Source organism: Lagopus leucura, unplaced genomic scaffold (genome assembly GCF_019238085.1).
Source record: "Lagopus leucura isolate 7727_CA_CO unplaced genomic scaffold, USGS_WTPT01 Super-Scaffold_100018, whole genome shotgun sequence".
NCBI classification, from domain to species: Eukaryota; Metazoa; Chordata; class Aves; order Galliformes; family Phasianidae; genus Lagopus; species Lagopus leucura.
Window position 1 is genome coordinate 3,776,348 of NW_024962272.1, and position 11,507 is coordinate 3,787,854.

General features: G+C 39.4%; 1 pseudogene; it reads right to left on the reverse strand.

The window, feature by feature from the left end:
• Window positions 1-2,424: 2,424 nt before the first annotated feature.
• LOC122183418 lies at window positions 2,425-6,736 on the reverse strand (annotated as a pseudogene).
• Window positions 6,737-11,507: the final 4,771 nt, after the last annotated feature.

Sequence of the window (11,507 nt, forward strand, 5' to 3'; positions counted from 1 at the left end):
ACCTGTAAATGAAATGTAATTTCCTTGCACAAAATCTCATGCAGTCAATTGTCACTCAAAAGCTAGTGTATTACCTAATGGGTAAAACATTACATAAGTAGTAAAATTCTTTCACCTCAAAAGTTAATTATATCTGAACATCCCCAGTGTAATGATATTAATAAATGATCATGAGCAATTGATTTATTTCACTGACTTTGACAGCATAAACTATTCTACTGGTAGATTGTCCACCGTTCTAGAGATCTTCAGGAAGAAGCTGCTTCCCTGCACATTTGGATTTAATTTGTGTGTGTAACTAATAACTATAACAAATATGTATGGGACATCTAAAATAAGTAGTGGCCAGCACCTATTTAAAATTCAAGTGCAACAGCAATTTAATAAAAACAGCTCCTCCAGAATGTGGCCATAAGGAAAGAGTTTACACAATCTGTTCATCTGCATAATTAGTAACTGAGGACCTGAGAACAGTTGGAACACTGCTGTGGGCAACCCAGGTCAGATTACTGATAATGTAAATAAAAAAGATTTAGATTTCTAAAAATTGCAAACATCAGAACGTAGCTAACAACAACCCTAACAAGAGCACACAAAACAAACCACAAGAGGGACAATTTGGAGAGCGAGGAGAGGCCATAAGGCTGCTGTAAAAATCAACTAGTATGATATAACTTCATCTAAGGCATAAAAGAACATGAAAAGAGAATATGGGGAAAGAATTTAGAAAAAAACAAAGTATTTTGCTTATCATTTATGTAACAGTATATGAAGTTTATTTATGCCAGATGCATATTTGCAAATATTACTCTTGAACACTAGAGAAAATAATCATTTTACTTATACTCACGTGGTACCATAACTAAGTATTGTCAGGAACCAAAACTCCTGTAGCCACAATGCAATTCTCTACTTTCTCATTACTATAGTGGCAAAAGAAAACAACAACAACAAAGAAAACAGAATATCCAAGGCACAGTACAGACAAGTGATCTGTTTCCAGTAATACTGCAGGGCTTATGATGCAGTAGTTAGATGAACACTGATCCTTTCCAGTGATTCGTTCACTGCATCTTTAGAAGCAGGCATTTTTCAGAACACTAGACCAGTGTAGGCTAGACCTAAACTTTTACAAAGTAGCTTCAGTTTGTGAGCTTCTAGGTTTCATTCCACTGAGTCACTGAATATCCTAAATTGGAAGAAACCCACACAGATCACTTAATCCAACTTCTGGCTCCACACAGCACCACATAAAATTCAAACCCTCTGTCTTAGAGCTGATCTGTATTGCCAGCAATACTCCCAGGTATGTCTGTGACAGGAGAAGACCCATCTTGGTCTCTCCAGAGCAAATTGTCTCTACATTCAGCCGCTGCACTCAGCTCCAACAGCTGCCAGTATTTTCCTGTTCCTGCCTTCAACCTGCAGTGCACAGTGAGCACACAGATATGTGCTTCCTTTTGTTCCTTCAGTTCATATTCTTGCTGGTTAATAGATAGCCACCTGTATATACATACACTCATGTTCTCAGAGCTCCAATTCAGCAAGCAATTTGAATTTCATAAGCACTTCACTCTGCCATTATGTCTGAGAGTCTGAGCAGATCATTTCAGTGTTACCACATCCTTATGCCGCCTAGTATTTCTCCAAATGATGATCTCACACAATTCAAGATACCAAATTCTAGATGGCTGAGACCTGCTAGAGGGCTGTAAAACAGTTCCTTTTTCTGGTTATTGTAATTACTATTTAATACTAACATACCTACAGCATGTCCTTATTCTGTGATAGGGAAATCTTTTCCCGAAAAATGAGACCTCGCAGGAAGTTGTGAGTTGTCAAAAGGAATGCTGCCTCTGGGACTGGGAATATAAAAAGGCAACTAGTTACATTCAAAATCTAAGGCAATGCTCATGCATTCCCTTTCCAAAGGAGCATAGTTTTTGCTTCTAAAAGTGCATATGCTAGCATGGCAAAACATGAAGTGCAATAGTTAACTCTAGACAGAGAGTTTAAGGATGAAATCAGGACAATCTTGGTGCAACACAGGAAATTCTTTTGCGCTGGTGGAAGAGTTTTACTCATAACTATCAAATGCATTTTTTTGTCTGTTTATACTTCAGTTATTGTTCAATATCTATTAAAACAAAACAAGCCAACAGAGGAATACCTTCAGTTAGTTTTATTATATTGCAACAGATCTACAATTGCAGGTTATTTCAGCCAAAATATTTTTTCTATTCCAAGCTCATGAAAAACTTCTACATTAATTGCATTTTGCTATTCTTAAAAATAAAAATTAAAAAATTGCCTATCATACCAATGCTGCTACAGCACTTGAAAAGATGCATTACTTACTTAAATTCTATTGTAAATGCAGTTACTCTTGCAGTCACTTTCTTCCTTTTCTTTGCTACTTTGACTTCAGGTTTCAAAACATTTGCTAAAAGCTGTTTCAATTTCTGAATCTATATCAGAGATAGTCATTGAATGTTCAAATTTTTGAAAAGCTTTTTTGTTACACTGCCTTGTGAGAGATCAAGTTCAAAATGCAGCCTCTACGAAGGGATTTTGACCATTTTTTCTTTCTACTTCACCCAGAAATTCCCAGTGCACTGAGACTCTAAGAGAAAAGGAAGAGAGGTCCCCATATCTTTGGTTACTTCCACAGTGACTGCATACAAGTACTTTCTCTCCTTTCAAAATAAGATTTCATTCTCTCTTTTGAATAGCTGTCAAATTCCCTATGGCTTGGCTGAGTCTTAAAACACATCTATGACAATCACTACTGTATGTGGGGTCTTTAAGTATGGTCTCATATAGTCTACTAAACTCCATATAGTTTGGGGTAAGAATAGCAGACTGGCAGCCTTGAATAAGAGAAAGCTGCAGGGAAATAAGCCACAGTGTATCCTTGGCATTCTGAGGAAGAATTTCATCTCTGCCTATGATAGGTCCTATGACAGTTGAGTGTGGTCATGGTAACCACTTATCCACTTCGTGGACATGGGTGGAACTATCAAGAAATGGATGAATAATCAGCTCTGAACAATGTGATCTGAATATGGTCGCTGCATCTTTGATACAACATACATAAGTTAATTTTGTACCCACTTTGAGAGCTGTAATTGCAGCAAAATACAGTGTATTCTTGACATCCTGTAACCATGTCTATATATCTATCTTGACCTTTCTGCTATTTTCTGGTTGGAAGAGAGATAATGTTTCATCCCAGTTGAAAAATATTCACATACTATTTAGAAAGCACATTAAGTGCAATGACTCACACCACGGCCAGAAGGCTATAGCTGCGGCCGAGGCCATCTCAGCCAACACTCCAACAGTGACAGCACCTTGTCCCATAACCTTTCAGAGAAGCTGTCATACAAATAAACTGGCTTTCACCATGTGTTTATGTGTAATTATTTATTTCATTCTCACGGCTGATCTAAAATGATGACACAGAACTCTTTTTACTGGTATTGGGAGAAGGCCAGAGAACATTGCCACCTCAACTCGAATTGTTGGTTTTTTTTTTCCTGCAAACATGTGAAGTAAATTTATCTCCTTGAGTGATTTATTCTCCTAGCATTTACATGTGAGGTAGTGTGGCATGAATTCTGATGTTGCTTGTCCTACATGATAGTCTTCTATGTTGAAGATTTCCTTCCCCTGCTAGGGACAATCCCAGGTACCAGTTCATGTTGGAGGTCACCCAGATGGAAAGCACTTTGGCAGAAGAGGATTCTGGGATCCTGGTGGACACCAGGTTGAACGCAAGTCAGTGTGCCTTATTGACAAGTAAAGTTAATGCTATCCTGGACTGCATTAGACAAGGAGTTATCAGCAAGTCAAGAGAGGCAATTCTTCTCTACTCAGCATGTGTGAGGATACATCTGAAGCGTTATGTCTAATTCTAGTTCTCTCCAAGACAAGGGAGATATGGACATGCTAGAATGGATCCAGCAAAATGCCATGAAGATGATGGAGGAACTCTCATATGGGGAAAGGCTGGAACAGCTGAGACTGTTTAGCATGCGTAAGTCTCCAAGGGGGATCTTATCAGTGTATATAAATACCTGATGGGAGGTTGCAAACAAGGTGGAATCAAGCTCTTTTCAGTGCTGTCAAGTGCCAGGACAAGAGGCAGTGGGCACAGGAAATTCCCTCTTTTTGTGGTTTAATCATAGTAGACAATTAAGTACCACAAGAAGTTTGCTTGCTTTCTCTGAGTAGGATCAGGAAGAGAACTTGAGTAAAAATGTGAAAAAGTATGTGTTGAGATAAAGACAGTTTAATAGAGAAAGCACAAGCTGCAAATGGAAGAAAGCAAAACAAGGAATTCATTCGTTGCTTTTCATCAGCAGGCAGATTTTCAACCATTTCCAGGAAAGTAGAGCTTATTTGTAACAGTTTCTTGGAAAGACAAATGCCATTACTCTGAACGTCCTATCTTAGCCCTGCCTTCTTTCTCCCCTAGCTTTTACTGCTGAGCATAACCAGTTATTGATTAGTGACAGAAGGTCTAGCTTGTGGCTAGAAACTAGGTTTGTATCCCAAAGGTTAATACTGGCTCCAGTCTGGTTTATTATCTTCATTATCGGTCTGGATGATGGGGTAGAGCTCACCCTACACAAATTTGTAGATGATACAGAAATGGGAGGAGTTATTGAAATGCCAGAGAGTCATGTTGCAGGGGAATCACAATGTGAACAAAAATGGGCTGATGAAGTTCAGCAACAGGAAGTGCAAAGGTCTGCACTTGATCAGAAATAGCCTCACACAGGGGCTACTGAGGTGGAAAGGTAACCAGTAGGAAATAACCTTAGAGTCTTGGAGGACAGTAAGTTGAACATAAGCTAGCAATGTGCCCTTGCAGCAAAGAAGATAAATAGTATCCTGGGCATTAAGCAAAAGATTGTCAGCAAGTCAAAGGAGGTAATACTCTCCCTCTTTGCTCAGTGCTTGTGAGGCTACTACTATTTTTCAGGGCTTTTCAGGACAAGAGAAAAACAGACATACTGGAAACAGTCCAAAAAGTGTCACAAAGATTATTGAAGTACTGAGACAACTTTCCTATGAGAAAAGACTGAGAGAACCAGGACTCTTCAATCTAAGTAAGAAAAGGCTTAAGATTCTGTTATCAATATCTGTGTAAAAAGGCAAGAGACAATTTTTTTGTTTCAGTTGTGTCTAGCCAAGAATAGGTGCAAACTGAAGCATAGGATGTCCCATCTGAACATCCGTTATCTGCAGGTGACTGAGAACTGGCATTAGGTTGCTCAAAGAGATTGTGGAATCTCCCTGCTTGGAATTATTCATCTGGATAAGGTCCTGGGCAAGTAGCTGTAAGTATCCTGGCTTGAAGATAGGAGCTCTGTCCAGATAACTGCCCAAGCTCTTCCAACCTCAGCCATTTTGTGATGTGGTGGTTCTTTGAACTGTGAAGTATGACTTGCAGCCTAATGAGCATATGTAACCTGTAAACTGAGAGAGCAGACAGTGTGAATCTCTATGACAAAGGGAGCACTGCAGAAAAAAAAAGAAAAAAAAAGATTAAAAATAAAAACAAAAACAGCAATCAGACTGAGCGCAATAGAATTAAATTCTGCAAGAAAGTGACATGGTAGCCGATCCACATTCAGGAAATGGCTTCAGAACTGCTTTTTACTGGGAAACACACATCAGTAACTTCAAGTATGCTAATGAATTCATCATTACTTAGGGACATAGAATATTCTACTGATGGTTGTATTGCAAAAACAGCTGCATCTTTCACACAATCACTGAAAACATAAACAACAAAGAGAGTTTTCAAAGACTGCCATAAAGATGCTATAAGCTGTGCTTCAGTCATCCCAAAAAAATATGTCTATATAAAAGAATAGGTGAAGATGGAAAAGAAAGATGACATTTTCTGTACAGCCTTACATAGCTTTTTTGGATACTTGTCCAAAAACCGTAGCTAAAAGGCTGAGACTCACTAGACACTAGAGCTTTTATTCAGATGTAGTGCAAGTAAAATGGTGTGCAGCCCTGTAGATATCAAAGGCTAAATACAATCTAAGTCATATCCCATGTGGACATATTAGCAGAAGACATTGTTATATTGGAAGAAGGAATAAATAAATTAGTTAGGATAGTCTCTACTCCCTTCAATAACATGCCTCACTTAACTAGAATAAACTGAACTCAGCACTTTTATTCATGAAAACAATTATTGCTCTGTTTTTAGTTGTGGAGATCATTTGTTACAATTCTGCCAGATCCAGTAATCTCTGATCAGAAAAAAACATCTATCTGGATGGATGGATATAATGGCACACACATCTTATCAAGACCCATATGTGTGCATTATGCATAGTAGAGAACATGAACTAGCTTACTGTTAATTCATAACACACACAATTGCTGAGACCAAGCCCAGGCAGGATGGAAAACAAATGAGAATATGTGGCTAATGCACTTTACATAACTCCTCTTTCAGTCACCATATTTAGTTTTTCTTTCCTTATTCCTACATTGTGGTCCAGTGTTCAATAAAAAAAAAAGAAGAGGAAAAAGTCAATGAATAGAAAAAATGATGTTTTCTTGTTGTGAAGCATCTTATGCATGATCAGAACTCCTGAATTATGCAGATGTGCAGAAAGTTATAAAATAATAGAATCATAGAATGGCTTGAGCTGGAAGGAGCCAACCTCCCTGTCACAGGCAGCACTGCTACTCACTAGATCATGTTCGCCATTAAACTTGGACTTGAATGCCTCTAGAAATGGGGCATACACAACTTATCTAATCTGGGCAACATGTGTAAGTGCCTCACCACCCTCTGAGAAAAGAATTTCTACCTCACATCTAACTGAAATCGTCTCTGGATTAGTTTAAACCCATTCCCACTTCTACTAACACTATCAGACCACATAGAAAGTTGATCTCTCTCCTATTTAAAAGCTTCCCTCAAGTACTGGAAGCTGCAGTGAGGTCTCCCTAGGGACTTCTCTTCTTCTTGACCAATCCTGGAGACAGAACTCTCTCTTTGCCAACCTTCACCAGCCCTTCTGAATCTTCAGTTAGTGCCTGTCTCTCCTCATGGTAGAACTTAGCCTTCAGAAACAGAGCTTAAAAAATGCCTGGGAAAAGGTGTTATTGGGGAGGTTACCTCACCTGGAGTAGGATAATAAGTAGTTCTGCTTAGAGAGAAAGCATATCAAAAAAGATATTTATCACATGAGGTTCTGGAGAAGAAAGTCTCAGCACAAAATGAGGACCAGAAAGTACAAACTGAAGCATAAAATCAGCATTCAAACCAAATTATTTTTTTTAACCAGGTTTGATTAACACAAATTACCTCGCATAAAATTGACTGGAAGGGATTCCTTTAGAGTCACAGAATCATACAACAGATTTCTTTAGGAGATACTGCGTGAATTGCAATTACAATTTTGCACTGTTTTGTAGAAACGATTCAGATATACAAGGAAGCCAAATTAACATTAAATGTCTAAGATGCTGGAAGCAGACTAGATGGGCTTGGTCTCATTTGTCTTATTGGTGATGTTTCTCAGCTAGTAATAGCTGTATTATTCTTATCAGTGACTTTGCATTGGTAGGAACAAAGGTCCATCACCTGGCCTTGCGCTATGTGTTGCTTATGTTGGGTTTATGTAGAAATGTTCGGGAGAAGAGGGAGATGAGGGGCAGTGATAGAGGACAGGAGTAGCCTCAGTGAACACAGCACATTTACCACATGTCAGATCAGAAGCATCTCCAGCAGGCTCCAAGTGGAACCTGCTGCTGGCCAAAGCAAAAACAGTGAGATAGTAGTTGCACCTATGTGAAAGGCAGCTGTAAGAGAAAGAAAATATGCTGTAAAACAGCAGCTGGGAGAAAGGAGTAAGAAACTGCAGACCCCAAGGTCAGTTCAGGAGGAGGCAGGAGGTATTCCAGTTGCAGAGCAGGAGGTCCCTGCAGCCAAGAAGAGGATCTGAGGGAGCAGGCTGTCCCCCTGCAGCCCATGGGCATCATGTGGAGCAGATCTCCATGTGTATCCATGGAGAAGCCCACAGTGCATCTGTGGATGATGCGTAAAGGAGGTACAGCCCATGAAGAATCCCTGCAAGGAGCACCCCGGGCCAGAGCTGCAGCCCATGAGAAGCAGTCTGCTGTAGGGGCTGGAGGACCAAGGGAGCTGCTGCCCATGTGGACCCATGTGGAGCAGTGTCTGAAGGGTGAACCATGTGATCTGGAGCCATGCTAGAGCAGCTCTTGCAGAGCTGCAGCCTCAGGGAAGCCCATGCAGGATCAGTTTGTCAAGGATGGCATCCTGTGGGATGCCCCACATGGAGCAGGGGCAGAGTAACCATGGGGTAGAGATGAAGCATTAGGGACTAACCACAGCCCCCATTCCCATTTCCTTCATTTGGTTTGGGGGAAGGAGATGGAAGGCAAATGGGAGGAAGGTATGTTTAGTTTGCTCTTAGTTCTCACTGCTCTAGTCTGTTAGTAACAGTCAATAAATTATATTTAACTCCTTTATACTGAGTCTTTTTTGCCCATGATGATAAATGGTAGGTGACCTCTTTGTCCTTATCTCAATTTTTCAGTCCATTTTCACTGTATTATCTCCATGTTTCTTTGAGGAGGAGCAAGAGAGCAGTGCGGTGGAGTTTAGCTGCACATTGGGTGAAACCACCACAGTAGTATACATAATGCTCAAAAGACCAGAAAGACTTCATGTTCTGTTTGAAATAGAGAAGATATTTTGTCACACCCATCATCCTGTAATTTCTGAACTCAATACAAATTTGAGGTTTTGAGAACCTGTGATTGCTAAAATCCTCTAGCATCTATTCCAGGAATGAAGAATGTTAGCTACGGTATCCTGGCCAGTTTTCAACATAGTTAATTACACTGTGCCAACACAATTTCCCTTGAACTGCAGTTGGAGCTGTTACTTTTCCTCCTCCTAAATACAGTGTTTTGTTTTTTTCTGGAATAGAGGAGTCACTGAGTTCCACCTCAGAGATGGTGCATCCCAGTGCTGGTAGAATGGATCCTTAAGTGCATTCAGCTAGCATGACATCTAGAGTCCTTTCTGGACTAGAATTCATTTTTTAACTATAGAGTAGTCTTAAGAAGGTAGACCAAGACATGATGTTATACATCAATATCCTGACTCAATTCATATCCTCTTAATTTGAGTAGACCATCTGCTGAATTATATTAGTATAAAAACTTATTTTGGCTCTGAATAGATACTACAATTTCCCATGAAGTTGTTGTTGTTGTTGTTGTTGTTGTTTTGTTTTGTTTTTTTGCTCCTGTGAGGGAAGATGCTACATTTCACTTTATAAAAAGTGTTTCAATTCAATACTCACTCTTATCTGCACAAAATGCATCTTATCTGCCTTCCTCCTGCCTCTCACAAATGCACACATTTTGTATTAAGTAAGAATGACCTCTTTGATTTAAGAAACAGAGTTGGTGGGTGGCAGTTTCTAAAGTAGCTTAGCACAAAACACAACATAACTACAAAAAGTGCTTTGGTTATACTGTTTGGCACTTAATGGTTTGGATCCATCCCAAAGCCATGCCACGAAAAAATCCTCCCACTCCAAAGGCTGCACAAGGTGTCAACGCCTCCTCGAAAAACATAATCTTTACTCACATGGCTTGGCCTGCCAGTAGCTCTCATCTAGTAAATCACATATTCTTCAAATGTGCTTTGGGACTAGCAGGGGGAAGAGGTGTGAAAAGTTAAACTTTGTGGCTGATGAGGAGAGAGCTGTCTCTTTAAACCAATAGGCTGAGCACACGATACAGTAAGTTCTCCTTCAATATCTTACTCATTTTAGCAAGCAGCACCAGAAAAAATAATTTACCAATTAGTCAGCAGGTTTCAGCATCATTAGCTACTATATCAGATTTGCTACCATTCAGAAATGCATCAGGATACAAAGCAGGAAGAGTTAAGTATCTTTACTGGAATCTGAGGTCTGTAAGGAGGTGAAATTAGATTAGCTCCATGGAAAATGGGGGACGGTTTACATTACCAGAGAGGCCCAACCTGTCTCTAGGCTTAACAATGAACAACATATTTAGCATATGGCATTACAGTGGATTAGTGGTCAGGAGCAATTAAACCTAATATCTCCTCTCGTGAACCTCAGTAACTTGTTAGTTAGAGGGAGGAAAAGAAAAAAATAGAAAACTACTGCCCTCAAAGTGTCAGGTAAAACTCATATTTAAGGTAGGGCTACCACATGGATCTATGCCTCCATCTGGTGATTCCCTTTCATAATATTCAAACAGAAGGTGCTTTAATGAGGCTTTTATAGCAGGCACCAACTGCCACCAATCTTCCTCTCTAAAAACTTATAATTGAGGGTTGGTTTTACAGTATGACTTGAATCTTAACCTTGGGAATTCGTCAGTACATGCAAATCTGGGAGTGATATTGTAATTCAAAAAAGCCATTTTGGCTTTTGGTTTAGAGTGAAGTGGTTAGAGAAAATTGTGGTTCACTAATTGTAACCAGTTACATGGTAGCTTCCTCCTTTACAGATGGATTAATAGAAGTGTCATCTCAAAATTAAATATCCAAGCTGATGGTGACCATATGTCCCCATTCAGACCCTTGTATATCAGTGATACAGCTAAACTACAGGCAGCTCTGAGGACAAAATGCTAATATTTTCTTTGTTTTGACTTTATAACCTCTTATAATGTTATTGTATCCACATTTAAAAGTGGGTCAAAGCTGAACCAGACTAGAAAAATAAACTTCCTGAAATGCATGAAAAGCAGTGTCTTTCACTGTCCTGCACTTGTTCATAAATGTTGTACCTGCTGATATCTTTTTGTGGGTTCCTCACTGACTACACAAGTTATTTTATTAAATTATCTTACTAAAGTGTATATAATGCCTTTCTATAGTACTTCATGTGTTGAAATTCTTGCAGGCAACCAAAGTCACGGCACAGTCTCTGTCACTTCCTGTTGTTCTTGAAAACTGGCTAACTTCCCTTCTTCAGAAATGAATTCTTACCTTAATTACTTGAGTAATTAAGAAGTGTCACAGCACTATGGCAGGATCATTTTGTCCAGCTTGCAGTCAACATCACTCCTACATCAGTGCTTCCTCCAGAACGCTAATCTCTAAGTGGCAGAAATGTGGTGTCCCCATACTATTCTATGCGTGCTGATAAATCTATGCCTTTCTTGTTCCCCATTCTGTACACTTCTGCTCAGAAGTTCAAGGATAAATTCTGTTTCCATTAAGTTGGACTCCAGACTGTGAACATGCTATTTGGCATAATTTTGAATAAACATGCTTCAGAAAGTCTGCTGTGGGACAGGGAAGAGGGAAGTGTGACCCTGAAAAATCTTCACAACCATGGAAATAAATAAATTTTAACTGTGCATGATCTTCAGCAATCTTGCAATAACTGCTGTGACAGCAGCAGTGGGATAGCTATACTATGTTTGACAACCAGTTTACTCCAAAG